General features: G+C 39.3%; 1 protein-coding gene across 11 annotated transcripts in view; it reads right to left on the bottom strand.

Moving 5' to 3' along the window:
- Positions 1–14,837, bottom strand: part of TBL1XR1 (TBL1X receptor 1) — a 186,860-nt gene that overhangs the window by 53,188 nt on the left and 118,835 nt on the right. For 2 of the 11 annotated variants that reach the window (XM_031663566.1, XM_031663567.1), the window contains exon 3: positions 9,134–9,252. The exons of 8 other annotated variants lie outside the window; for them this stretch is intronic. The gene's annotated coding sequence lies outside the window, so the exon portion shown is untranslated. Of the gene's footprint in view, positions 1–696; positions 720–9,133; positions 9,253–14,837 lie in introns of those variants that run through there. One more of the 11 variants, XM_031663569.1, reaches the window with a different exon arrangement.

Genomic DNA, 14,837 nt, shown 5'->3' with positions numbered 1-14,837 from the left:
AACGTTTATACTTCAGAGAAGAAACGACAATATAGTTATTCAGACTGGGGATTTGGCAGACATTTTCTTGCAAATGAATAAAATGAAACCGACTTTAAAGAATACATGGCCAGGTGCAGCGGCTCACACCTGCAATCCCAGCACTTTGGGAAGCTGAGGTGGGTGGATCACTTGAGGTCAGGAGTTGGAGACCAGGCTGGCCAACATGGTGAAACTCTGTCTCTACTAAAAATACAAAAATTACCCGGGTGTGGTGACATGCACCCGTAATCCCAGCTACCTGGGAGGTTGGGGCAGGAGAACTGCTTGAACCCGGGAGATGGAGGTTACAGTGAGCCAAGATAGGACCACTGCACTCCAACCTGGGTGACAAAGAGAGTTGGATTTCCAAAAAAAAAAAGCATTAGTAAGTAATACAAAATTTCCATTTTAATATCTGATACAGTTAATATTGATAACTATAACATAAACAAAAGCTCTTTGAGACCATCAATAAATTAAGATTGTAACAAGGCCCTAAGACCAAAATGTTTGAGACCTTAGCCCACAGTATCGGTCATATTTTAACACAACCTAAATCTTTAGTTTGGTTTCTGTTGTGTTCATGTTGGAATACATATTATTCAATACATTTATATTTAATAAACAAAAAAGGTACTTAAGAGCCATACACACGTGAACAAGAGCCATACACACGTGAACAAGAGCCATACACACGTGAACCCGGGAAGCAGAGCTTGCAGTGAGTCAAGATTGCACCACTGCACTCCAGCCTGGGTGACAGAGCGAGAATCTGTCTCAAAAAAAAATAATAATAATAAAATAAAAAGCCATAAACATCAGCGTACCAAAGTTCTAGTTTTGATATAACACATGGTATCTACTAACTCCAAAACATATTAGAGAAATTAAAATTATAAATTTTCTGAGACTACACTTCTATAAATGGACTTCTATTTGTAAAGATTCAATCATTTTACTTAAATTTAGTTTTTCTATCCTGCATGTAACAAATGTTTTACTGAGTACTACACTACACACCTGCCACTGTTCTAGGCCCTCAACACTGTAACATTATAGAAATCCACCGTGCGCAGTGGCTCACACCTGTAATCCCAGCACTTTGGGAGGCTGAGGTGGGCGGATCACGAGGTCAAGAGATAGAGACCATCCTGGTTAATACGGTGAAACCCCACCTCTACTAAAAACACAAAAAAATTAGCAGGACACGGTGGCGGGCACCTGTAGTCCCAGCTACTCTGGAGGCTGAGGCAGAAGAATGGCGCGAACCCGGGAGGCGGAGCTTGCAGTGAGCTGAGATCGCGCCTGCATTCCAGCCTGAGCGACAGAGCCAGACTCTGTCCCTAATATAAAGAAACAATAAATACTGTGAAGAGTAGGCTTCATAGCCAAACTCACTCCATTTGCTACCAAACTTGACTAGGAGAAGGTGTAGAGGAGTGTGGAAGCTGCTACCGCAACCCACTGTCTTTCCTTCTGGTGGGATTCAGCATGTTTTTGTGTGTTTTGCCTAGACTCATCACTAGTATTGTAGAAGGTGTCAAAGGGTTGCAATCCCTTTCCTTCTAACCAAAACTGGAAACTAGTCTCTCTCTTGCAGCATTTAATTCCCAAGAAAACACATTCCAGACTCCAAACATGGGGTAGCATTCTTTACCACATACATAGCAACAAAGAATGCAGTGCTTTGGTACTGGAGAATTGATTTATTATATACTCAACTTGTTTGCTACATAAGGAATTAAGGGAGCAGGGCTAGCTGGGCAAAAAATCTGAAATTCTTTATAGCCAGATTTCCAAGTTATACCTGGTACAGTTTCCATATCCGTCCCTGTGTACCTTGAGGACACGTAAGAACAGAGGAGATGTAGGGAGTGAAAGAGCTAGAGAATAGAGAGGCACGTGTGTTTAATAATACCAAGAAACTAGTTTACACTTACACTGCTATTCCTGACCATATCAATAATTGTTGTGTATATATTAGAAGATACTCAAGCATAAGATGATAGGGCTTTTCTTCTTTCCAAAATCATTGCATATGAGCCATGATCAACCTCTTTGCCAAGAAGAGGCCTAAGCCTAGGGGAAAACGTGACTAAGCACAGCTCTCCCCTATGCTTCTACCAACCCTTTCCCTAGATCAACCTTTTCCTGACCAACCACCTCAAAATTTAGCACTCTTTCACTAATTAAACTCTCTGCCTTGACAACTTCCTCATCCCCACCTTCTCCCAAGCCCGAAATCTGATCCCCCACATTCTAACATCAACGGAGCCCACTGCCCTCTTCGAACAGACTTACATTCCAAGTTTTCTACACTACCTCCCAACCCTCACCGCCACCAAGTATATTTCATTCCTTAAAGCCAGTTAGGTGACAGGCTGAACCTAATATAACAAAATGTTAATGAATAATAGCTTAATGTTTTGCTTTCCAAGGAACTTACCTATATCACAATAAAGACATAAATACATTTTAACTCAATCTTTCTCGAACTTGAGTAATAGTAAGTACCTTAATATTTTTAAAACGTGAAGGTGAACACTGTACACAACACAGTTTAGGAATTTGTGGTTTATCCAACTAAATATATTCTGATAACCTGTACAAAATGTAACAATGTAAGAGAAACAGGCCCAAAGACCACAAAGTACTCTCAAAATCCACGTCCTTCTGCATCAGTTTCCCAGAGCTACTGTGATAGCTACAACAAACTGGGCCACTTAAAATTACAACAGAAACTAATTGTCTCATAGTTCTATGGCTAGAAGCCCGAAGTGAACCGTGTTGGCAGTGCTACGATCCCTCCAACGTCTCTAAAAGAGAGTCATTCTATCCATCTTCCAGCTTCTGTAGCACCCAGCATTCCTTGGCTTGTAGCAGCAAAATTCCGGTCTCTGCCTCCATCTTCACATGGCCAACTTGCTTTGTGTCTGAGTCTTTACATGGCATTCTCCTCTTTGTGTGTTGTCTGTGTCCAAATTTCCCTCTTTTTATAAAAACACCAGTCATACTGGAATAGGGCCCATGCTAATAACATAATCTTAACGTGATTTACAAAGATCTTATTTCCATTCCAAATAAGTCACATTCACAGGTACTAGGAGTTGGCACCTCAACATATCTTTGTGGGGAAACAATTCATAATATCTACTAGCTTTTGAAACTTCCCCACTCATCAACTATAAAACTTAGTATTGTGTGGTTCAGTACAGATTTCCAGCTTAGAACTAACTCAAGTTATCTTTTTCAGGCTGAAAAAGATAACAGATTTGAAGGTATGTTTCTCAATCTAAACAGACAGACCCCTCCTCCTGCATCTACTTAGCAGCTAGACTACTCATTTATGCAATAAAGGTTAAAAAAATAGGCTAACCTCAAGCTCATTTCTTCCTGCCTTGGCTGCCAAACTTCTATTTAAAGGTGCTTTCTAGCAAAGTTCTAAATTAGCGTGACAATAAAGTACCATAAACTAAGAGGCTTAGAACAGAAATTTATTGTCTTATAGAAGTCCAAAATCAAGGTGTTCGCAGGGCCACATCCCCTCTGAAGGTGCTAAGGAGGGGTCTGTTCCAGTCCTCTCTCCTAGCTTCCTTGGTGTCTTAGTACACTGGGGCTACTGAAAAACAAAACAAAACAAAACACCTCAGATGGAAGTTTTTCTCACAGTTCTGGAGGCTGTGAAGCCCAAGATCAAGGTGCCAGCAGATATAGTGCCTAGTGAAGGCTCTCTGCTTCACAGATGGTGCCTTCTGGCTGTGTCCTCCTCATACTGTGTAAGGAGCCTGGGGGTTCCCTTCAACTTCTTTTATAAGGTCACAATTCTATTCATTGACGGTAAAGCCCTTATGTCTTAATTACTTCCAAAAAAGCCCCACCTCTTAATACCACTGCAATCGAGATCAGGTTTCAACATAAATTCTGGAGGGACAAATTCAGACCATAGAGCTTGGCTTGTAGATGCATCACTCTAGTCACTTCGCCATGTTCTCCCTGTGTCTTCATACTATTTTCCCTCTGTATGTGCCCAAATTTTCTCTTTTTCATAAGGACTCCAATCATAAGGTATTATGATCTACCTAAATGATCCCATTTTAACTTGAGTATCTCTATAAGGACCCTATTTCCAAATAAGATTACATTCCGAGGTACTGGAGGTTAGGACTCCAACTTATGAATTTAGGGGGATACAATTCAATCTGTAATAGTTATACTAAGCTGAGAAAGCCTGGGATGACACATACAGATTCCATCATTTGCCCCTTCCGTGCTGTAGAAGACAGGTATAGACAAGAGTAACAAAAGCCTTTTCCTCTTACCTCCAGTCATCTGTCTACCTTGGTTATCAGAGAATCCCCTTAAAACAAAAACAAAACTAACACTAATAACGGTAACTATGATGGCACTGACACATGGGAACAACCAATTTTAGTGGCTGGAGGAGGCTGAAGGTATTACTGGTTCAGAATTCAAGCGCTCTTTTTCCCTGCAATAGAGTTATTCATCCCCCTCCTGGCAACATGGACCTCGGCTATGTGACATAATTTGGCCAGTGGAATTCCAGAAGATGTGATACACACTATATCCAATCAGAAGATTTAAGAGACATTACAAGTGTCTGCCAGCTCTCTTGCTCAGTGAGCATGTCCTGTATGGGGCCTTCTTCAACAGTTTGGCTCTCCAAATGAGCAGACAACTGGAAGACAGTCCCAGTCAACCCACCTTGTCTACATACAAAATGAATGACAAAGAACCTTCTAATACTGTAAAAACAGTAAAACTGTCTACTAACAAAGAAAACAAACCTTACAAGAGTGCTTTCGCTGCACTCATCTCTAGGGAATATAATCTAAGGACAGAAGAGAACCACAAAGAAATTTTAAACTGCTTTTGTTAGTCTTATAATAATAGTTTTATTAGTATTATTAACTTGAAACTTTTTATAAATATAAAGCAGGTAAGAAATTATGTTAAATCCATCATAAAACAAAATTTTCAGAAAGGAAAAATACTTAACTTTTACTTTACATCTCACCTGAAAATTGGGGATTTTAGTGAGATGGAGTCCTTGAGAAAAGGGAAAAAAAACTTATATTCACATAATACAAATGAGGCTTTAAAACTCTGTACATTCTAAAATGTATCCAACACCTATTACAGCCACGTCTTTCTTTCTACAGTACCTATCACCTGTATTATTACAATAGCCTAAGAGTCTCCAAAGTTCTCCATTCTATGGTTCCAAAGTACCTATCTAGCCATACAGTACCACCTTTAAATGCACTTTACTCTTCAAGTGAGTATATTGGTATCATTCTAACATGTACCACAAACTTCCACTTTTTTGCTTTTAGTTGTTTCAACTGCACTTGTTGAAATTCGTCTATTCTTCTTCAAATATTGTATCTTTATGATACCTATTCAAATATCAACATTAAAGATGTCTGGCTACTTTCCTCCTGTATCCCTAAGTGCAGTTTTACTACTCTTCTCAAAACTGGACAACAGTAAAAAGATTATTAGACCAGAAGTCAGAACGCTGACATTTTCCTTTTAATGCTACTGGCTTTTGACATTAAGACATTATATCAAGTCATTTTAACTTCCCGGAGCCCCAGTTTCTTCAACTGTGAAAGAGAATAAAACCTAATCTACACACCTCACAGGTGGGAGTGCGTGCAAAAGCCACTTATAACCTATTAAGTGTTAACATTATTATGATGTCACCTTTTAATATGCATATTTTTTCAACCACTACCAGATTATAAGCATTTAAAAAGCACTCTGTCATACTCTGGTTTCTCTTCGGAATGAATAAATCTTTTGCCTTTTTTAACAAAACAAAACAAATCAGCAGCCTGTATCTTATAAGGCACCTAAAACATTATTCAAATATATTTTTAAGCTTTCATAAATAATAAAACATAGCTCTCATGCTCCAGCATATAAAATATAATCCGGCTGAGTGCATGGTTCACACTCATCATTCCAGCACTTTGTGGGGCCGAGGCGGGAGGATCACTTGAGCTCTGGGCAACATAGGGAGACCCAGTATCTACCCCAAAAAAAAAAAATTGGTTTTAATTAGTCAGGTACGGTAGCATGCACCTGAAGCTCCAGCTACTGGGGAGGATAATGTGGGAGGATCACATGGGCCCAGGAGTTTGAGGCTGCAGTGAGGTATGATTATACCACCATTGCACTACAGCTGGGGCGAAAGAGTGAGACCCCAGCTCAAAAAAATAAAGTATAAGTCAAGCAGTATTTACATACAATTTTTGCCTTGATTAAAATAAAACAATGTCAGCTGGGCATGGTGGCTCATGCCTATAATTGCAGCACTTTGGGAGGCCAAGGCAGGCGGATCACGAGGTCAGGAGATCGAGACCATCCTAGCTAACACAGTGAAATCCCGTCTCTCCTAAAAATACAAAACTAGCCAGGCATGGTGGCAAGTGCCTGTAGTCCCAGCTACTTGGGAGGCTGAGGCAGGAGAACTGCTTGAATTCGGGAGGCAGAGGTTGCAGTGAGCCAAGATCGTGCCACTGCACTCCAGCTTGGGCGACAGAGCGAGACTCCATCTCAAAAAAAAATAGGTAACTAAAAATAAAAAATAAAACAGTATCTACAAGTCTTCACACAGATATCTTTCCAGGAAAACTACAGTCAAATAAATATTTCTATCATAGATCCCTGATTTAGTTCATCTGAATCACAATTAGTTAACTGACAGGTGACAAGGGATGCTTTAAAATGGCTGATGAATACTTAAACTAAATAAAAAATTCCAAAAACCTTAATATTTATCTATGTGATGTAAAGTGTCTGTGTGATTATGACAGTGGTACTCTGTCCAACTCAACTAATTTATCCAGCATTCACAGCAGTTAAGCCATGGTGCCTTAGTTTACCCTAAAATTACAAAGTTTGATACCATGGTTATTTCAGTGACATAAAGCCACAGATTTTTTATTTCTTTTTAAGAGACAGGATCTCACTCTGTGGTCCAGGCTGGAGTGCAGTCATGCGATCAAAGCTCACTGCAACCTCAAACGCCTGGGCACAAGGGATTCCCCTGCCTCATACATCCAAATAGCTAGGACTACAGGCGTGTGCACCTTAATTACAAAAATAATGTTATAATTATTTTCTGTAGAGACAGGGTCATGCTGTGTTGCCCAGGCTTGTCTCAAGTTCCTGGTCTAGAGCAGTCATCCACCTGAGCCTTAATAAATGGTGGGATTACAGACGTGAGCCACCATACCTGGCCAGCAACAGATTTTTTTAAAAATGAATATGTAGGGCTGGGTGTGGTGGCTCACAGCTGTAATCCCAACACTTTTGGAAAGCTGAGGCGGGCATATCACCTGAGGTCAGGAGTTCAAGACCAGACTGGCCAATATGGTGAAATCCAGTCTCTATTAAAAATACAAAACTTGAGACAGATGTGGTGGTGTGCGCCTGTAATCCCAGCTACTCAGGAAGCTGAGGCAGGAGAATCACTTGAACCCAGGAAGTGAAGGTTGCAGTGAGCCGAGATCACACCATTGCACTCCAGCTTGGGCAACAAGAGCGAAACTCCATCTCAAAAAAAAAAAAAAAAAAAGTGTTGATTTTCATTAAGCTGTTAGATTTTGTATTTTCCTGATCTTTTACAAATGCAAAATTAATCGACAGGCAACATTCATAAATTTTTTTTTTAAATGGAAGGTAAGGGGTTGTGATAGTTAAGACAAAGGTAAGGCAAGTTCTCCCTCTTTTTCCCTCCCACCTTCCTCCTCATGGGGCTTGGACACCTCTCTTCTGCCCTTGGACCTCAGAACTCCATATTCTCTGGTCTCGGGCCTCCAGGATTTACACCAGCAGCTCCCCAGGTGCTTAGGTCTTTGTCCTCAGACTGAGTGTTATAACACAGGCTTCCCTGGTTAGGAAGCATTCAGACGTAAGACTGAATCAGGCTTCCCCAGTTTTCTCCAAGCTTGTAGACAACCTAGGTTGCTCTTCTCAAACTCCATTAGCACGTGAGTCAATTCCCACAGTAAATTCACACACACATTTTTTTCCACCTCTCTGAAGAACCTGGACTAATGCAGGGGTAAAAATGACACCTCGGTCCTATAACCTGTAATCATGAACTTACTGTAAGAACTGGAGAAAGGCTAGGCACGGTGGCTCACGCCTGTAATCCCAGCACTTTGGGAGGCAAAGGCTGGTGGATCATGAGGTCAGGAGATTGAGACCATCCTGGCTAACACGGTGAAACCCTGTCTCTACTAAAAATACAAAACATTGGCCAGGCATGGTGGTGGGCATGTGTGTTCCCAGCTACTCGGGAGGCTGAGGCAGGAGAATGGCATGAACTTGGGAGGTGGAGCTTGCAGTGAGCCAAGATCGCACCACTGCACTCCAGCCTGGGCAACAGAGCGAGACTCCGGCTCAAAAAAAAAAAAAAAAGAAGTCCTTGAGTTGCCCTTGAAAACCACATAAACCTGTAATATCATGTGAAAACAGAAAGCAAGAAAATTACCAAAAATTGCTAGGGACTTGTCAAAAGGATACAGGAGCCAACCTGAGTACTGATAAAGAAAACAACACAATAACCTAAAAGATAAATATGCATAAATCCATGCATTCATAGTATAGGCTATTTTAATAGCAGTTATATCACACTGTTGGCTGATTATTTCTTGGGATGTTGGTATTTCACCAAAAAAAAAAAAAAAAGTTTTTGTATCCAGTATTATAGCTCCTTAGATCTCATCCACACTCTTCAACTTATTTGTAATTAACTTTTTTAATCTAAAAATCAGATTCTACAAATAATTTCTGTTACACATTTTAATCAGTTGTTGCTACAGTGCCTGATAAAATGGCAGTCATCATTGGTAAGAAATCCTCTGAAAGTTTAACTCTTAAAAATAATAGTCAAACATCAAGAAGAGGTAGCAGCAAAATAAAAACGTGTCACAAGTATTTGGGTCTATATAATCGATTAACATAAATATGGGTAGAAAAGGAAAATAATAAGAGTTAGACAAGAATGAGGACTAGTAATTAATGAGGGTAGCAAATCACTTTATGTGTTCATTTAAAAAAAAAAAAAAAAGCTCACCCTGTATGTGATGTTGCTGAGTTCCATAAAGACAAATATCAGGCAGCAAGATGTAACAGAAAGAGTCCTGGACTGAGTCAGGAGACCTTTGTTCTAGTCCAAGGCCTCAGTTTCCTCTTCTGTAAAATGGGGGTACTGAATTAGATAATATGAAACGGCCCCTCTAGCTTTAACACTTGAGTGATCCTAAAGATGAATTTAGGAAGAATCAATCAAATGTAAGATGTTTGTTAACAGTAAGGTTTAACTGTTAACACTGGAAACAGCAGTAAGGAACAAGGTTGAAAATAATTTTCATAAGGACATAATTATGTCCTCAATAAAAAGGACATAAAATTTTAAATTGCAAAAAGCAACTGCTTTCTTTTAACTACTAGAAAGGTTTTTAGAATTTATCAGCCTCAGTACCATGATCAGGCTTAATCATTATCATCTAAGCTGAATTAGTAACGAGTAACCCAAATTATGGCCCGAAAAGACCTAATTCACCTTTGGCCAGGCTGCCCAAGTAAATCTAGAAAATAGCACACCTTTGAGCTAGTACTTACTTTAAGTGATAAAGTGCCCATAACTGTCCCGGATTAAATAACTGAACAAAGAATAAAATGACAAGAAAAATGATTAGAGTAAATTAAACTATTTAAATTTAACATGCAATAAAACAATAAGTATGCTTGTGATATCCTTCTGTGTTGATGAGCATATTTTCCCTACTCATAATATTTTTTTCTGGTTCTCTCAAAGTAGAATCTGGCTTCTCCTTCTGACAATAAAGCTAACTGAAAGGAAAAAAAAACTTTTTTTTAGTGACACACAGAAACATTTTTTAAAAAACAGTGTCTCCATGTTTAAGTTTTCTATACTGAAAGAAATCAAACACCTATCGGTAACAATAGGTGCTGGGTACCTCAAAATCTGTGGTTTTCTAACTAATTTCCTAAATATAATTAACTGCCTGGTTCTAGGAAATTCTCCAGGGTCTGACAAATTTAACAACTAGCTTAAAGTTCAAAGATCAACTGATGTTCTACTTTGTATTTCTTTATTCCTTTATACTTCATTGCTTATGTTGATGCTAAGATTCTTACTTGGCAGACTTAACACTTCAAGGATATGAGAACCAGTAAACATATCTCTACAATCAAGAAGCTCTTTAAAAATCTACTTTAAAGGATGTAAAGATATGATGAAACATGCAATGGAAAAACCTTGTTTTTTAAAGTTTTTCTTAAATGCAAATTACCTAAAGTGATTATAAAATAACTTGGCATACATGCAAGTCCACTACTTAGTCATTTGAACATTTCACCTTGGCAATACACAGTACCTCCTAACACAACATTCAGAATCATTAATAAGATTTCTCTCTTGTTCTTGGCCAGTCTTAAGATGGATGTAGTATCAATGTGTTTCTGAGATAGATATCTTTGAAGCAAAACTTTCATTTACATTAAATGTATTTTTCATTTTGATTTTGGTATTATGATGGCAAATAACAGAAATCGCAATCATATACAGATAACTCTTTAGGGTTCCATTTTGATCATGAGCTGTTTTCAGCAATTTTATCCATCTACCTTACCTTGTCCATCATTTTTTTCAGAGAGACTTAAACATTCAGATATTTAATAACAGGTGGGTTGTGGTGCCTCACACCTTTAATACCAGCACTCTGGCAGGCTGAGAGAGAAGGATCACTTGAGCCCAGGAGTTCTATACCAGCCTGGGCAACATAACAAGACCTCATCTCTGTTACAATAGTATTATCTTTATTCAGTATAATTACAGTACTGTATAATATAGTATATATATTACTATGTATAATACATACAGTATTATACGTTATAGTCTTTAGTCAGTATTACACAGATGTAAATGAGCTCCTGCAAAAAATTAAGTCTAACTGAACTATTGTTTCTGTTTGGGTAACATATTCTCCTCTAGGAAGACATTGGTACTAAAATTAGAAGTTAAGGATAATTTGATGTTTAAATAACTAGCTGGTACACAGTGTGAAATCCACTCGATTGTTCATCACTAAATTTCTATCTAGAAGGCATAAACACACAATTGTAATTCTACCATCTCCAAAGTTAGCACACAACACAATTTTCTCAAAGACCAAAATGCCTCATTTAGATATCAGTAATATAGAATTCTTACAACAAAATGACTAGGGCTAGGCGCAACATAGCAGTTTTACTTTGATAAAGTTATAATATATACAAATAGTGATTTAAACAAAAAAATTACTGCAATACATTTGGAGTGATAAAAAAAGACCAAAAATGAAGTCCAAATTTTTGGTTTCTAGAGAAATATCAAATCATTATAACATCAAGTAATTTCATGTTATGTTCTAAAATGAATTTAAAATTGAAGTGCTTCCAAAAAAAAAACCAGAAAGTGAAATAAATTTAAAAATCTTATATCTTGTAATTACAAATTATATTTTAATATCAATATTTTACTTTTCTCTCATCCCCACTCACAATTTAATCTGATATATATATTTAAAAATTGAGGCTATTAGAATAACTTTCCTAACAGCAAATTAACAGCGGCCAGAAAATGAACCAGTATTTATAATATTTATGCATAACACTGGATGTTATAGTACTGAATTTTAATACGACTATACTTGTATCTCAAAACTTTATGAAAGAACCATAAAATCCTGTCACAGTGCTTTTTAATCCAACAACTTTTCTAAGATAGAGATTTTATATATATTGTATATATATGTATGTGTATATGTGTGTGTGTGTGTGTGTGTGTATTTTTTTTGAGACAGTCTCACTGTGTCGTCCAAGCTGGAGTGCAGTGGCACGATCTCGGCTCACTGCAAGCTCCGCCTCCCAGGTTGACACCATCCTCCTGCCTCAGCCTCCCAAGTAGCTGGGACTACAGGCGCCCGCCACCACACCAGCTAATTTTTTGTATTTTTAGTAGAGACGGGGTTTCACGGTGTTAGCCAGGATGGTCTCGATCTCCTGACCTCATGATCCATCTGTCTCGTCCTCCAAAGAGATTATATTTTAAAATAAATTCTAATCAATCCAATCTCGCTAATAATTCCACCATAAAAATCATACAGCATTTTTTTTTAAACAAATACAACACACTTAAAAAAGTGTCCTAAGCCATACTCCACAAATGACTATTGGTCAATTAAGAGAGTGGAAACAAACTCTTAATAATTTCCTCCCGGCCGGGCGCGGTGGCTCAAGCCTGTAATCCCAGCACTTTGGGAGGCCGAGATGGGCGGATCACGAGGTCAGGAGATCGAGACCATCCTGGCTAACACGGTGAAACCCCGTCTCTACTAAGAAATACAAAAACTAGCCGGGCGAGGTGGCAGCGCCTGTAGTCCCAGCTACTCGGGAGGCTGAGGCCGGAGAATGGCGTGAACCCGGGAGGCGGAGCTTGCAGTGAGCTGAGATCCGGCCACTGCACTCCAGCCTGGGCGACAGCGCGAGACTCCGTCTCAAAAAAAAAAAAAAAAAAAAAAAAATTTCCTCCCGTGGCCGGGCGCGGGGGCTCATGCCTGTAATCCCAGTACTTCAGGAGACCGAGGTGGGTGGATCATGACGTCAAGAGATCAGACCATCCTGGCTAACATGGTGACACCCCATCTCTACTAAAAATACAAAAAATTAGCCAGGCGTGGTGGTGGGCACCTGTAGTCCCAGCCACTCGGGAGGCTGAGGCAGGAGAATGGCATGAACCTGGGAGGTGGAGATTGCAGTGAGCCAAGATTGTGCCACTGTACTCCAGCCTGGGCGATGACAGAGCAAGACTCCGTCTCTAAATAAATAAATAAAATAATTTCCTCCCATAGCATTTTCGAAAACGTGTTCGAAATTAGCAATTCCATGAATTCCATCTCCCATTAATCACTTGAATCTGAGCATAGTCTAATTGCGTATCCATCCCCTCCAAATGTAGGTATTAGAAATGACCTTAATTAGCCTTTGCTACATCATTTTGAAATGATCAAGTTAGTATGTGTGTTTTGTCTTGTGCTTTTATTTACTCATATTTCTCTATCTTTCTGCATCATAAGCAGGTCAGAGCTTAATGCACCAGCAGAAAAATGTTACCGATGAGCTCTTCAAACTATTTTCAAATTTAAAGAAATGAATTTTGATGAATGCCATTAAAAAAAACAACAACATATTAATAGGAACCTGACTTCGAGAAATACCATCCACTGGTCTCCATTTTTTCTTAACATTTTACTATGAAAATTTTCAAACATACAGAAAAAAATGAAAACAATATCCACATAGCTACCACCTACAATTTAAAATTAACATTTCCTCATATTTGTTTTAATACATCTATTCAAAGAACTTGCAGTCATCAGTATACTTCGATAAATACTGCAACTTGCCCATCAAGTAATGTTTTTTCTTTATTTTATTTTATTTTTTTTAAAGGAAAAACTTGGCCGAGCACAGTGGCTCATGCCTGTAATCCCAGCACTTTGGGAAGGGGGAAGGGAAGGGAAAAGAAGAAAAGACTTACACAAAATACAATGGACGTATACATGGCTGATACCCCATCTCTAGTAAGTTTTGACAAATGTTAGCTGTACCTAGAGGTAGGCACCTGTAAATCCCAGCTAATCGGAAGGCTGAGGCCGGAGAATCATTTGCCAACACCTTAGAAAGCTGCCACATGCACTTCCCCACTTAATCCCCTTCCTCACCACTCATTCCTACCACCTGCCAACCTCTTCATCTTTCCCCTTCATAACTTCGTTTTGCCTGCCCTACCCCACATGCACAATAGATGAGGTCTGTATGGTTTTAGGACATCATATATATAGAATCACATATGATGGCTTGTTTTGTGTAAGACTACATTCAGTCAGCATAATGTTTTTTTTTTTTTTTTTTTGAGACGGAGTCTCGCTCTGTCGCCCAGGCTGGGGTGTAGTGGCCAGATCTCAGCTCACTGCAAGCTCCGCCTCCCGGGTTCACGCCATTCTCCTGCCTCAGCCTCCCAAGTAGCTGGGACTACAGGCGCCCGCCACCTCGCCCGGCTAGTTTTTTGTATTTTTTAGTAGAGACGGGGTTTCACCGTGTTAGCCAGGCTGGTCTCAAACTCCTGACCTGGTGATCCACCCGTCTTGGCCTCCCAAAGTGCTGGGATTACAGGCTTGAGCCACCGCGCCCGGCCAGCATAATGTTTTAGAGATTAATCCAAGTTGCTGCAGACATCAACGCCTTGGTTCCTTCCTATTGCTTAGTAGTATTCCATTGTACACATACAGCAACTTGATAATCCATTTTCTTGGTTTATAGACACCTGAATGGTTTCCAGTTTAGGGGTCAACCCCATATTTTAGCAGAGTTTATAAACCAAATTTGGTACTCCACCTCTATGGGTATTTTCTTCCTGGATTTCCTCCTTCCCCGTGCTGGACTCCATTACTCTGCAGTGCAGCGTTAGTTCTGAACAATTCTCTAGTTCCTCTGCCAAAGGGAACTTGTCCCCAGGCAAAGATCTGTCAATAACAGGAAACTCCAACGCCATTCTCATAAGACTCCAATCCAGTCTGGCTTCTACTTGTTTCAGGTTTGTTCTAGGGTGTCCTCATAATGTTTGTTTTTCATATGTTGTCCAGAGATTGTAGTTACTATCTGTGGGAGGATTTGTTCCATAGGAGCCCCTACTCCATTTGTGGAATTATAAC

This window comes from Papio anubis, chromosome 2, assembly GCF_008728515.1.
Source record: "Papio anubis isolate 15944 chromosome 2, Panubis1.0, whole genome shotgun sequence".
Classification (NCBI taxonomy): Eukaryota; Metazoa; Chordata; class Mammalia; order Primates; family Cercopithecidae; genus Papio; species Papio anubis.
The sequence above is the reverse complement of the archived record's forward strand: the minus strand, read 5'-3'. Positions and strand labels throughout refer to the sequence as shown.